This window comes from Pseudochaenichthys georgianus, chromosome 24 (assembly GCF_902827115.2).
Source record: "Pseudochaenichthys georgianus chromosome 24, fPseGeo1.2, whole genome shotgun sequence".
Classification (NCBI taxonomy): Eukaryota; Metazoa; Chordata; class Actinopteri; order Perciformes; family Channichthyidae; genus Pseudochaenichthys; species Pseudochaenichthys georgianus.
Window position 1 is genome coordinate 10,963,974 of NC_047526.1, and position 11,711 is coordinate 10,975,684.

Consider the following 11,711-nt stretch of genomic DNA (forward strand, 5'->3'; position numbering starts at 1 on the left):
TGTTTTTTTAACTATACTTTAGCTTGTGAATGTTGCCCAGGGATCAATAGTTTTGTTTAACCCAAAATTAATTAAGAAATAATATTTCCCTCTGAGGTGTATTGTAGTAAAACAGGAAATTGTATTTCACAAGTGCCATTGTACAATAGTACAGTAATTCATCAAATATAGGGCTACTACATTTTGATTTGTAATATTTTTTTACATAATTGAAAAAACAACTACCCAGAGTATAACCTTGTATTTATAGTCAGATAAATTGTGAGGACAGACAAGAATAATTTGGCAGTCATTTTTCAGACAAAACTATTTATTATGAAATGTATTATCAAAAAGATATATAATAACATGGATATTAAAAATAAAGAACAGTTTTTTACAAATGCAACAATAACCTGTCTTTGGGAGTACAACAACTATAACTTTTTTGCTTTTTCAAATTCTCTGGAATGAAAAAACACACCTTTCAATCATTTTGTCAGTGTAGTAACTTTTGTGTGTTCCAGTAATCACACCATCCTGTCTTGCCAAGACACACTGCCCTCAGGAGAGTTGAAGAATGTGCAGAAAGCCTCCCTCACATTACAGGCCTCTCTTGATGCCCTGTTTCCTCCCATGTTTCTCACTGGTGCCATGTGTCTTCCCTGCTGCTCTTCCTCATCCAGCAACCTCTGATTTTCCACAGGGGCCAGCAGGAAGTTGTGTAGGATGCATGCAGCCACCTCAAGCTTGTCCACGTTTTTCGGGTGCAGGTTGATGCGACGATGGAAGATTATCCACCTGGAAGCCAGAATGCCGAAGGCATTTTCCACCACCATCCTTGCTCTGGAAAGTCTGAAGTTTAAAATCCTCTTTTGTTGAGTGAGGTTCTTTCCAGGGTATGGCTTGAGTGAGAAAGCTGCGTCACCCACCATGACGAATGGCATCTCACCCAGGTGAGCAGCACCAGGTAGAGAGGTACTGGTTGGAACATGAAGTGTTCTGGCCTCCAGTCCTTTCCACAAATCCGATCCGGCATACACCCCACCATCACTTGTTCTTCCGAAGTCCCCCACTTGAATCACTCGGAACCTGTAGTCAGCATCAACAAGTGCCAAAAGCACTATGTAAAAAGTCTTCTTATAATTGAAGTACTGACTCCCAGACAGTGGTGGTGCTTGGATGACGATGTGCTTTCCGTCTATTGCTCCCAAGCAATTTGGGAAATTATATTTTTCCCAGAATCCTTGTGCAACCTCCTTCCATGTGTCTTCTGTTGGCCTGGGTAGGAACCTCTCCATCATAATTTTTTCAATGGCTGCACACACCAAATGGACAGCGTCTCTCACAGTAGTGCATCCTAGGCGATAGCTGAATGCTAGGCTGACCACTGAGTCCCCGGAAGCCAAGTATCTGTGAAGGGAAAAACAAGCAAAGAATTAATAAGTGAAATCATTTTATTAATCGGAATCTATTCTTTTTTTCAGTCGACGTTTGCAAGGCGAAATGGAAGTCACTGAGGGATGATTTAGTCAAAACCCGGAAGAAGTCCATCCCAAGTGGATCTGCAGGTGGCTCACAGAAGGCCTGGAAGTATTCAGACATAATGTCCTTCATTTTGCCATATATACAGCAAAGGAGGTATGTATGCACATTTTTTTATTTATATAATTTTGTAACTTTGTAATTTGTCATGATGTATTGCAAAGGGTATGAAAGAGTTTATTGTAAATTACATAAATATGTTCATATTGCATAAATTAATCCCAAGAAAAAATATTTTAATTGATTTCATGTTGTTGTTTCTTTTAATATAGTTCTACAGGCAGCTTGGGAAATCCTTCCCCATTAGAAGAGATAGAGAGAGCATCTACACCAGGAGCAGCATCTGGATATTCAGGCCCACGCACACCCACACCACCTACAGCCCCACCACCTCTGGTACCCACAACCTCTGCAGAAAGGAGGCCCTCTAGGTCCCGTAGCCCCCAGGGATCCACACCAGCAGCGGCGGCCCAGTGTTCCACAAAGAGGAGGCCACAGAGCACAGACCTGGGGAGCAACTAATTTCTCTATTGCAGGAACCTCCAGCCACACCACATATGCCAGACTCACCACTTGAAGAGTCATACTACTTTGCTCTGAGTCTGGTGCCTATGCTACAAAGGTTGGACATAGACAGGAAACATCAGGCAAAAATAGCTATTTTTAAACACCTTCCATAGTCTTGAAAGAGAGAGTACACAACCACAGGAACATTGGCAGCCAATTTTCCATCCCCCCACGTCACAACACTCCACTCACACCTCCAAGCCAGTAGCCCTTCGACCAACTGGCACCCCAACCCCCACAAGCCCAATCAACAGGGCCATTCACAAACATGCTGTTCTCCAACAGTGGCTCTGCATGGCAGGATGGGTCTCAATATGAAGGACTTGTAATTCATATTGTTTTTTTACTGTAAATAGTTCCTTTTTTGTGTATGATTTGATGTTGGTGTTTAAAATGTTGTTTTGGGTGATATGTTTCTAACTAAAAACGTTTATTATACTTGTGGTCAGTGATTTATTGTCTGTGAATGTGCATCTTACCTCAGTGCAACAGCCAGTTTCTGCTTGGGTTCTATGGCAGCTCTGAAAGTTGTGGATTGTCAGTTCAGGGCCCAGGAGGGACAGAAGTTCATCCATCTGCTCTGCACTCATCCGAAAATATTGGTGATGTCGTTGGCTGTCCAGCCTCAGCTCAGCCACAGGTGATGAAAATCACCTTGTTTGTCTCCTTGCTGGTTGATGGGGTGCACCCAAAACCTGCTCTTCTCCTCCCCCCCACCCCCACCGTAGTCTTTCAGTCAAGTAGGAGACTACATGCCAGCGTTCTCCTCCGGTTTACAGGCACTGTAAATTATAATATATATAGAATAATTATGATGATGAATGCATATTTTTTTACCACTAAAATACAGCAACACATCTTTGATTCATGTTGTTTATAACTGGAATATTACAATTATTATTAACTGTGTCTGTAGTCTACAACACAACAACATAGGAAATAACAACAATAAACAACGATTTAAACAGACACAAACATAAACCATTTAACTACGTAGCCTACTTACTTGTAGAAGTACAAATGTCCAGGAAATATCCAAAATCAACAACAACTGCGAGGCTGCACACCGACGCTACCGCTTCCTCGCACGTTTTTGAAACGCGCCTGGTGGGTTATGACGCAGGAGGAGGGCCGCAGCGCAGACGCTTCCGGGGTTAATAACCAAAAAGCTCACAAGCTCGCCTCCTGATCTGGCTTGGCTCTGTATTTCTTGCCCTGTGTCTGACAGCAGTGAGTGGGATCACTCGCCTCTGCCCATTCTTTTTCTCCAGGCCGAAGAAGAAGCTAGTGGGAGCATCAATCACGTTGGTGTTGAGGAACCGGGACCTGACTAGGCACCCTGAACTTTAACGTCCAGCAAGGTTGGCTAAAGCCATTTTTTCTCTTTGAGATTTGAATATATCCGCGATCTCTGTGGTCTCACTTATTGTTTTTCTAGTTCCACTATATCACTCTTCCAGGTCTTTCATAGATCTAAGTGATGTCTTGTGTGACATTGAGGGTGTGCTGTTAGCAGCAATCTTATCTCAGTCTTACCATGGTCCCACCACTGCCTAAGACTGCTAAAATTCTCCCTTCCTCTGCCTAAAAACACTCCAGAAATAATAAGGGCCTCTTTAAAATGTTTATCAAATGTTAAAACAGAGTTAAAAATGCCAATATGCACTTCTGGGTAAAACATTTCTAATAAAAACAAAGAGTGATCTGTAAATCAAGCAGGTGATATGCTGCACATTTAAAAGTATTAAAATGATGCTTAAAACAATAAAAACGATCTAGTCTAGCTGATGAGATTTATTCTCTCCTGATGTGGGACCAGCTGTACTGCCTGGTGTCTGCGTGCATCCTTCTCCATACATCCACCAGGCCGTGGTAGTGGACCAGCTGCCCTCAGAGCATGCTGGGATGCTGGATGCGGCTCTGCATGGTTTGCGATCTAAAGGATGCATTTTCTGTACAATTTAAAATCCCCACCCAAGAATAAAAAATCCTCCGTGGCACAACCGTTTAAAACATCATTAACGTTGAGTAAAAACAGCTTCCTCTCTGTACCGTTTGTTGGAGCATACACATTTATAAAACAACTGTAAAAAGGTCAAACCGTGCTTTTATTAAAAGCAACCTCCCATTGATAAGTGCTCGACCTTCCAGAGAGACAGGACTAAAAGACTTGAAGAGGAGGAAGCCCACCCCCACTGAGAGAGGTGTTGTGGCTTAAAATGACTTCCCCCTCCCACTCTTTTCTCCAGTCCGTCTCATTAAAAACGTCGCTGTGCGTCTCTTGTAAAAAGAGGACATCGATATGTTTTATTTTTGCAGTCTGAAATATTAAAGCCCTCTTTCTTTCCTCTCTGGCTCCATTTACATTTAAACTTCCCACTCTAAAAGTATCCATTTCGAGTGAGATGTTAAAAGCAAAAATAAAAACAAATACATTAAACACAGACATTGAGATTTTTAAAATCACCGCTGCCCATTTGCTTCCTTACTTTAGTAACAATTCTTTTTAGTCTGTATATTTCCAGCTCATCCAAGACAGACTGCTCTTTCCGGTTCATGTGGAATCTTGCTGAGGCACAAAAAACGGACAAATCTGGGAAATATTCTTCTATGATTACGTTATGTTGTTTTTTTGTCTGCACCAGGTAATTTTTTATCATTTCAGCTGAGTACATTTTTTTTTGTTGGCTACTGCTCAAAAAACCTGGCACATCACTGCTGTCAGACACACCAATCATCCCAACTCTCATCCGCCTGTTCTTGCTCTCTTTCTTCCTTTCCCTCACTCACTACTTTACTGTTTTTTGCAACGGTTGATACATCCTTTTTATTTCTCCTGCGTTTTAGTAGCAGTCTTTTTTTTATTTATAATTTCTGTTGCGACCTCCTCTTCCTCCATCTCAGCAACCTCCACCTGCTCACCCCCATGTTTTTCTTCTCCTCTCTTGTTTTGTCCAAATGTGTTTCCCTATCTATATCCTCCTCCTGTGTTTTACTGACTTTACCTGTCCCTACATTTTCTTTTGCCAATCACCTGTGGTTCATTGATTATTCCAGGTTTTTTTTCAACCATTTGTATTTGTTTTTTTTTATCTTTTTTTCTCCCATCCCCCTTTTCTTCTGCTTCACACAAAACCACCACCTCATTTTTGTGGACATAATCACCCACACCCTGTGCAACACCCACCGCACCGCAAGCCGGCACAGCAGCAGAACCGCGCTGTGCAGCGCGCCCTTGCCCGCTCCGCCTCCGAGACGGCACATCGCGCGCCACCGCCGACTGCTCAGGAGCAGCGTTGCCGTCAGAAGCAGCGGCCCGCCTCCGGAGGGGGGCCCCCCCCACCCATCGTAGCGGCCGCGTTAGCGGCCGCCACGTGGGTGACACCCCTCCCTCAGCAGCAGCCACCTGCTGCTCCATTACAACTGGTGCGGCAGTCCGCCTCGGCGCAGCCACGGGCGGCCTCGGCGCAACGACAAGCCCCGGCGCGGCCAGGCATTCATGGTGTGCCCTTCCTCCCTGCAACCAAAACACTTCATAACTGATGATGTTGCACAAATCACATAGTCATAATCACCCTACTTTAACGTAAAAACGGAGGTTAAGCTCCGCATTCCGATTGTTCAGTATCATATACACACTCCGTTAGCTCCGGCGGGCACCACTGGGATATTGGGTCCCCTATTAACATTTGCTCCCGTTTAGCATTATGGGTGTCATAGCCCATAAGCCTACAAAAGTCTTACCCAAGGTTTAATTCATAAACTAAAATGTATATGTATGCATAAAGGGTTACGTCCTTAGCTGGCTAATAAGTAACAAGCTAAGCTACCAAGCACACAAACACCTGCGAACGGGTTAACATGTATAATATTATCATTTTAGACTACTGGGAAGTTATGTTAGTACATTCAAGCGCACAGCACGACATTTTAATTGTCTGGTATTTGTAACAATATTCCCTAAAAGGCACAATCACCACGCACACGGCTAAAGCTAAAGTACAGTACTATGACTAACTAACGTTGTAGCCCCTATGGTTGTAGCCTAGCAGAGTGGACAAGTTGCTGTTAGCTGACAGTGAGGCATGTACATGTCCATCAACGTGACCACGCCCTAATTTATGCAAAAACTTTAAGACCTAATATAAATAAAAGGGTCGTGTTAGAAAACAATTTACTCACAGATCCATAATCATGAAGGTGGAATCTAACTATATCGATAATAATATTATTGCATCCATGGGTAGAAACATGTTTTTTTCTGCTGTAAGTTGGACATTTTAACATGGGGGTCTATGGAAATTGCTCCTTTCTGCAGCCAGTCCCTAGCGGCCCATGTATAAACTGCAGTGTGTGGCACTTCCCTATTGGCTTCCCGGCTATTCCCCAGAGTTTGCCGCTTGTGTGCACCCCTGTACTACGGCAAAAGTATTCTCCGTCGGGACTTCCTGCAACAACACACCGTTATCTTGATTCTGATTGGCCAGAAGACATTATCAAAGATGTTCTATTGAGAAGACGATCACTATGTGACAAAAGTTTTCAAAACTGTTTCTGGTCTTCGGTATTTCCAGACAAGTGGCTACTGAAATCAATCTTACTAACTGCTGTATGTGCAATTCTCGGCGCGAGTTGGCGGACTTTATTTTGCTTACTTTAACATCATTTTTCATGGTGGGGCTAAGCCATTTCTTGGTATGGGTGTAGCCTACCCTGGCCATACCCTAGCGCTGCCACTGGAGGGATGTATGGGGCGGGCCATTCTGCACATGTGATAAATGCGTTAAAATTTTTAATGCAATTAGTTCAAAAAATTACCTACCGCCGTTAACGCGATAATTTGACAGCATTAATATATATATATATATATATAAATAAAACAGTATCATTAAATAATGTGTGTGTGTATAAATGAATTAATACATGTGTGAGTACATATAAGTGTGTGTTTATATATAGTTTATAAATGTGTATATATATATATTATAAAATAGTATCATTAAATAAATATTATATATAAATAGTATCATTAAATAATGCTGTGTAATTTAACAACAGCCTTAATGGTGGGACCTGCACAATACATCACAGTATCATCCGCATAAAAATGTAAAGTAGCTTCATCCACATTATCACCTACGCTGTTAATATATATGGAGAATAAAAGTGGTCCTAAAACAGAACCTTGTGGTACACCATTAGAAATGTTTAACCACTCAGAAGACAGTCCATCAAAATGAACACATTTGGTACCTTTCAGAGAGGTAGTTCACAAACCCCCCACTGCAAGGCTGGATATGCCAATACTGAGTAGCCTCTGCTTTAAGATGCGATGATCAACGTGTGTCAAACGCTTTGGAAAGGTCAATAAACAGAGCTGCACAAATCTGCTTATTATCTAAAATACTAGTAATGTCATTCACCACTTTCATTGTGGCAGTGATGGTGCTGTGTTTCTTTCTGAAGCCTGACTGATGTTTAGACAGGATGTCATTTGTACATAAAAACTCCTTTACCTGTTCACTCACTAGGCGTTCAAGAACCTTAGCCAGAACTGACAATTTAGAGATTGGCCTATAGTTATTTAAAATAGTTGCCTCCCCTCCGTTCAGTAAAGGCAAGACATAAGCAGACTTCCATACTTTTGGAATTGTATTTGTGCTGAGGGAGAGGTTAAAAAGATAAGTAAGAGGTGGAGCAATAAAATCTGCAGCTATCTTTAAAAGGAAAGGTTCTAAGTTGTCCGGGGCCAGCCGGTTTCCTAGGATCTAGCTTAGATAAGGCTTCATGAACAACATTGACAGTAAAAGGAGTAAAACTGAAAGGGTTTTCCAGACCACGTTGTTCAGAGTCACAGACTGTAGTGTTCACAGAAGCAGAGTTAGTCACAGAATCAAACATAGAACCGCAGGACACAAAATGCTCATTAAAGCAATTTAGCATAGTGGCCCTGTCCGATATAGAGCCAGATGCTGTGGTAAGGCACGGAGGTAGCTCATTACGGATCTCACCGGTTGATATCGATTTTATTGCTTTCCAAAATTTCCTAGGATTATTTAGGTTTTCTGTGGTAACTGACAAATAGTACTTCGACTTTGCACTTTTGACATTTGAAGTGAAGCTATTCCTTAGCTGCCTAAAACGCAGCCACTCTATCTCTGAGCCTGATTTCCTAGCCTTTGCCCAGGCCTTGTTTCTCTCATGAAGGAGACTAGACAGCTCAGCAGAAAACCAAGGATTGTCTCGTCCCTTTACTCTAAATTTACGCAGGGGTGCATGTCTATCAATGATCTCCACAAAACCAAGATAAAAATAAGACCATGCGGTTTCCACATCAGCACACAGATCGATTTTACCCCAATCAAAATCAAACAGATCATGCACAAAACCCTGCTCCACAAAATGTTTTATGTCTCTCTTGATGATAATGCGAGGTTTAACCTTTTGGACCTTAGTGTCCCTAATTGTGGCTACAACACAGTGATCGCTCAGATCATTTGCAAATACTCCCACAGATGAATATTTATGGGGAACATTAGTTCAAATGAGATCAATTAGGGAGGATTTATTAGGGGACTTAATATTTGGGGCGAGTAGGGACTGTCCACAATCTAAGTACATCAATGAGATACAAAGGTTTTTAAAATCCTCTGACACTGCAAGTTAACCAGTCCCAGTTAAAATCTCCAAGTAGGACTATTTCCTTGTAGTCTAGTTGTGATAAAAGATTTGCTAGTGAAGACAAGGAGTCTTTGACAGCTGAGGGGGGTCTGTAACAACTCCACTACCATGACCTGTTGACCCTTTGCCACTTCTATATTTAAGGCTAAAAATTCAAATTGCTTACTGATCGATTTGGAAACTAATGTGGTTACACTGAACTTATTCTTAACATAAATTGCAAACGCCACCACCTTTATTAGGCCGGCGGTACGATACACATTAAAACCATTTAAGGCAATGTCAGAGGCCAAATAGACTTATTTAGCCATGTTTCAGATAAGACAATGACGTCAGCGTCAGTCGATTTTGCCCAGATACGGACAAAATGCACCTCAAACAATGTTTATGTTTGAGGTGCAATAAACGCACAGCAGCTTTTTGGCATGTTAAAACTATATTTCTGCCTCGCTCATGAGAGTAACAGCTGGAGAAATTACAGCCTCGCCTCCTGATTTTAATTTCACCTTATCTCGAGCCTGATTGTCGATTTCAAATGTGTGCTCTAAAATTATATTTATAAATGACTATTATCATTATTATATAAGCAAGACAATAAATGGCAAAGATATGTAGAAAATAAATGTATTTTACACTAGAACACCGCCAGAGATTTTTTATACCTAAAACCGCCACCGGGGTCAAATTGACCCGGCATTAGAATGCATTGATTTTCAAGGTAAAAGTATTGCTTTAAAAGAAAAATGGTCCTGTGGTATTGGTATTTGACAAGCAATTTTGTTAAATTGTTTTGTTTATCAACGCTACAACATAGCGTTTCGTGAGGCACTTGTCGTTGTTGGGTGAAAAGCAAACGGCTGTTTGTTGCGGAGCGCAGCGCGAGCAGTCTCCCGTGAGCGGGAGCGCGCTCCTTCACTACAGACTGTCGCTATCAATCTATCTATCTATCTATCTCTCTCTCAATTTATAAGGAACCGCAGTAGACAAAAGGCGTTGATATAGCAACACGTCATGTTTGTTTACACGCAAAATCAATAGCGCAAAAAGGGGTGGGATCAATATGACCAGAATACAGGAAATCTATTTTTTTCCACACCCCCCCCGTTAAAAATGTTCCCCCCACATTCAGGATGCTTCCTACACCCATGGTTTTTTGTATAACCTTGCTTCGTGCAAGTGACAATTGTTGTCGTCTTCTCTGTGAACGTTCTTTTGCCATTTTGAGATTTCAATTTCTAGCGGAAAGCTAACCAGGAAGTGTTTTGGCACACCACGTGACGCATCTGAACGAATCAGGTTGTCAGAAATGGACACCAGCCAATGAGATTTCGTTTCTTGGTTTAAGACCCCTTTGTACTTTCACGATTGGTTGCTGATACAAAGGAAATTACCATATTTCGATCCGATGAGATTGTGCAGGAGAGACACAGCTTTCCAACGATATCTCTGATGACATGGTGCACACAGCGGTCGCGGTACTTTATGTTACGTTAGAATGCTAACTTTTGGTGAATTTAGGAGAAATCTACAGACGCAAATAGACAAACTATAGTAAAATAAACACTAACCCCCTAATCCCACCAGGAGTGTCTGCGCTGCGGCGTTTTAGTTTTTAGTTTTTAGTTTAGGCCACTCTAGTCAATGGGTGCTATTCCACCAGACCCGCTGCGCCGCGGCTCGAAGCGTCCCAGAAGCTCCTCGCCGCAAGGAATTTCTAAAATATAGGATGAATGCTATTTTTTACGCGGCGCAGCGCAGGCAGGAAGTGGAACGTTCATCCGGCCCAGGCCCCATCCCCCAAATAAACTTGTGTTGCAGACCCCCTTTCACAACACGACACCCAAAATGGACGAAGAGCGTTTCATCGAAGTGGAAAAACACACTATTTTGTATGACATAACCCATCATTACTACAAAGACAACGTCAGAAAGGACAAGGTCTGGTGGTTAGTCGGTGGAGTTATTGGAGTGGAAGGTAAATATTAATGTTTTAAAGTTAATGACTACTTGTATGTACAGTACAGAGCCATTCAGTAGTTTAACATGTTGTGAAAGTCATTAAAACATCTTTTTTTTTGTAAACTTGCATTTCACAAGAAAGTAAGATCTTATTTCCTATATCAAAATATAAACATATATATATATATACTGTATATATATTATATGATTTTGTATTGTGTTTGAAATTCCACAGCTTAAAACAAAGTTGTTATTTAATAAAGAGTTATTGCATTTAACAGAATCAATCATGTATACAGATACACAGGATTGAAGCAAATATACACATGGGGCAGACAGAAGGGGAAGCATCATGTTAATTACAACCCCCAACATCCATATGATAATTGCCTGACAATGGTCAGAGTGACACCCTTCTGTCTGAGAACATTTTGTAGAAACCTACATGCATAAATTCCCGTTATATATACTGTTTTTTTAACTATACTTTAGCTTGTGAATGTTGCCCAGGGATCAATAGTTTTGTTTAACCCAAAATTAATTAAGAAATAATATTTCCCTCTGAGGTGTATTGTAGTAAAACAGGAAATTGTATTTCACAAGTGCCATTGTACAATAGTACAGTAATTCATCAAATATAGGGCTACTACATTTTGATTTGTAATATTTTTTTACATAATTGAAAAAACAACTACCCAGAGTATAACCTTGTATTTATAGTCAGATAAATTGTGAGGACAGACAAGAATAATTTGGCAGTCATTTTTCAGACAAAACTATTTATTATGAAATGTATTATCAAAAAAATACATAATAACATAGGATATTAAAAATAAAGAACAGTTTTTTACAAATGCAACAATAACCTGTCTTTGGGAGTACAACAACTATAACTTTTTTGCTTTTTCAAATTCTCTGGAATGAAAAAACACACCTTTCAATCATTTTGTCAGTGTAGTAACTTTTGTGTGTTCCAGTAA

The 11,711-nt window shown here is 41.0% G+C and overlaps 1 pseudogene; it reads right to left on the minus strand.

The window, feature by feature from the left end:
* Positions 1-509: 509 nt before the first annotated feature.
* Positions 510-5,509, minus strand: LOC139433045 (uncharacterized; annotated as a pseudogene).
* Positions 5,510-11,711: the final 6,202 nt, after the last annotated feature.